General features: G+C 35.5%; 1 pseudogene; it reads left to right on the top strand.

Annotated features, from left to right (window-relative positions):
- The first annotated feature begins 275 nt into the window (after positions 1–275).
- LOC130738495 (pentatricopeptide repeat-containing protein At1g12300, mitochondrial-like) lies at positions 276–3,194 on the top strand (annotated as a pseudogene).
- Positions 3,195–3,867: the final 673 nt, after the last annotated feature.

The raw sequence follows: 3,867 nt of genomic DNA, 5'->3' as shown, positions 1-3,867 counted from the left end.
ATCGTAACATAAGAAATTATGTTAATATTACTAATCGTTTGGAGCATGTCATCGCCGGAGTTCTGGCGAGTGATAATTTAAATCGCTGACGGGGTTAAAAAAATGGAAACAGACAAGGTCTTTTTAGGGTTGTACTAAAATATAACTGCAACCGGCAACCATAAAATTAATTCAAGTGATACACTAAATATTTCATAACACAAAAGATGAACACCCTAAATATTAATAGTGTTCAAACCTTTTAGATGATAACACAAAAGAATGTACACCCCCAATGCGCCGAATTAGCCGTTCACAGACAGAGCAGCATGGTAGTCAAGCCTAGCACTTTTGGAATGATGCTCGGTGTTGTTGGTGTGGTGAGTAGAGCACATCACATATCAACGAAAATTGCTGCAATGTCATCATCGTCATTATTCAGATTAACGAGGTTTCCCTTTCTTTCTAACCCCACTTTTCTTCTTTCCTTTCACTCTCACTCTCACTTTCATTCTGTTCCTCATTCCTTTCACAATCCTCATGATGCTGTCTCTTTCTTCAATCGCTTGCTCCAAATGCATCCTACCCCTTCCATCATCGAATTTAGTATGATTTTAACTTCCCTACTGAAGATGAAGCATTACTCCACTGCCATATCCCTTTCTCACCAAATGGAACTTAAGGGAATTAGGCCTGACATTGTCACTTCCAGCATCTTGATCAATTGTTACTGCCACTTAGGTCAACTTACTTCAGCTTTTTCTGTAATGGGAAACATTCTCAAGAGAGGTTATCAGCCAAACACTATCATCTTGAATACACTTATGAAAGGTCTCTGTCTTAAAGGCATGGTTCAAAGAGCCATGGAATTTCATGATGATGTGGTTGCACAGGGATTTCGGTTGGATGAAGTTAGTTACGCGACGTTGATCAATGGGTTATGCAAAACGGGAGACACAAGAGCGGCGCTGCGGTTACTGAGACAGATTGAAGGGCCTAATGTGATAATGTACAGCACAATCATTGATAGTTTGTGTAAAGTTAAACTTGTAAGTGATGCATATGACTTATATTCTGAAATGGTTGCAGGAGAATTCCACCTAATGCTGTCACTTATAATGCATTGATAAATGGCTTTTGCATTGTTGGTCGATTTCAACAAGCGGTTGGTTTGTTAAACGAAATGGTGTTGCAACGTATTGACGCGGAAGTTCATACTTTTAATATATTGGTTGAGGCTTTATGTAAGGAAGGAAATGTGAAAGAAGCAAAAAATGTGTTTGCTGTGATGGTGAAACAAGGTCTGGAACCTAATATTGTTAGTTATAGTTCTCTCATGGATGGGTATTGTCTTGTTAAGGAAGTAAACAAGGCCAAAGATATATTCAACTTCATGGTCCAAAGGGGAGTGACTCCTGATGTTCAGAGCTATACTATCATAATTAATGGTTTGTGTAAGATTAAAATGGTGGATGAAGCCTGGAACCTGTTAAATGAAATGCATTCCAAAAAGATAATTGCTGATACAATATGCTACAATTCTCTTATTGATGGTTTGTGCAAATTAGGGAGATCCTTTGATGCCTGGAAGCTTGTTAATGAGATGAATTATAGAGGTATACCACCTAATGTTATCACTTACAACCCTATACTGGATGTTTTATGCAAAAGCAATCATGTTGACAGGGCAATTGCTTTAATCAAGAAAATTGAAGAACAGGGTATTCAGCCTAATATGTACACATACACTGTACTTATGGATGGACTATGCAAAGTAGGAAGACTTAAGGATGCTCAGGAAATTTTTCAGGATATTTTGATTAAAGGCTACAATTTAAATGTCCGGACATATTCAGTTATGATCGATGGGTATTGTAAAGAGGGTTTGTTTGATGAAGCATTGATATTGATGTCAAAAATGGAAAGCAGCGGTTGTATTCCTGATGCTGTAACTTATGGAATAATTATTCGTGCTTTGTTTAAAAAAGGTGAGAATGATAAGGCAGAGAAGCTTCTTCGTGAAATGGTTGCTAGAAGTCTACATTAAGAGTACAACTAGGTAAGTTGCTTTCTAGTTCCATATTAAATTATTAGAAACTTGATTTTGACCATCCAATCTTTAATTTTTGAATGATTGTTACAGATAAAAAAGATGCACTACAACTCTCATTTTAGTTTTAATTAAATTCATGTTTTGTTATGCTCCTTTTTCTCTTGCAATGATAACAACGTTCAGTTATTTTAGCCTTGACCTAACTAATCTTTTTCATTCCAATTTACTGTTGACCTGCTCCATATACTTGTTCTTTTTTCAGTCAGTGCTCATTGTTAATTTTTCAGATAACAAAACAAGCTGAAACTGATTTGATTATTTGGAATGCTTTACCTCTTATACTTTACTCTATTAATTATCAAAATTAATGATAGCTGAATTTAATTTTTCTGTTGCTGTTTATTTCTTGTTTGTTTGGCTTCTGGATCTTCTTATCACTGTTAGAAGTGATTACTTTAGGAGAGGGGTGTGGAGGGGGATTATTTGCAATCAACATGTTTAGTTTGTCTTATTTTGGGTATTGTGCTGTGGTTGGTGCAAGTCTTATTGTTACTGTTTTGCAGATCAGATGATTTGGAAAAAAATGGAGGATGGTGGTCCTAGGTCCTGACTTGTTCAGATTCATGGTATCGTGTGCCTTACGACAAGTTCCTTCTTCAAATATCAGTGTCATTAAGCTTCTTCAAATACTATGACTCTGAAATGGATGGTTATGGTCAGCAAATCAATTTCTAAAGATAGGTTGGTTCCTTTGGATGATCTGAGGAGTGTAAAAGCTGATATTGAGATATTAACTAGGCAATCTCGTGAAAGTTTTAAACTGGATGGTTTTGTTCTTTCGATGATGGATCTTTGTGTGGGAAGGGAGCCATATCATAGATTAGAGAAGCATGGCCAGTTTTCTGAAATTTGAGCCAGGGTTCTCTTTAGGCACCTAATGCAGGTGCGTTTGTACTATCATGAAAATGAGGGTTTTTCATAAAGATTTGAATCTAATTACTCCTAAATATTCATGGTTGAACTTGACATTTCTTTTGTTGTTTATTTCTTATGACTTTGTGCTGTTTTCACTTTGTGTTGTTTACTAGTAATTTTAATTCCTATCAATTTCATTCCTGTAGAATTTGCTACAATTATCTTAATGAAGTTACAGTACTCTTGTCATATTTGTATATAAACTTGGTGTTACTTTATTTTGCGTAGAAGCAGACATAGTTTCTTATCTTTTATTAGCAGATTGTCTTCTCAAATTGTTACAACATATTTTCTTAAAATTACAAAGAACCAACTTGCCCACCTCATATGATTCCACCAGCTTTTTCACTTCTCCTGTAAGGTAGCATTTTGGGCTTGACTCTTGTCTCTTGCTTACTGATTACACATGCAGTAGCTTTACTGGTATTAGGAAAATTATCATATTTTTTAACGGAACAGCTTTAGTATGAGTGCGATGCATTGGGGAAGTGGTAGAACTGTAGAAGTAGAGAAAGGAAATATGGGATTTGTGTTACATTGATACTCTCTTAACTATGATTTTCTTCCTTGTTTATCAATTTCTCCATTGTACCTGATGTTGCAAATTACAATACAATAATAGCAATTGTAGCTGCTATGAGCACTAATCAGACCACTTCAGGACATGGTTTAAGTATTAGATTTTATGAGGTGAGAAAATGAGAGACAGTAAGGGAAAGTGCTTTAGAGAAAATGAGAGCTTATATGAATATTTTTTAAGAGTGAACTACAGAAGTATCGGATCCGAGTAAGCAGAGATTTGATACTTTTAGAGAGACTTAAGATGAGATTTAACTCATTTATTATAACTGATAACAGAA

Source organism: Lotus japonicus, chromosome 2, assembly GCF_012489685.1.
Source record: "Lotus japonicus ecotype B-129 chromosome 2, LjGifu_v1.2".
In the NCBI taxonomy this organism is placed as follows: Eukaryota; Viridiplantae; Streptophyta; class Magnoliopsida; order Fabales; family Fabaceae; genus Lotus; species Lotus japonicus.
Note: the sequence above shows the minus strand (reverse complement) of the source record. Positions and strands in the feature narration are given on the sequence as shown.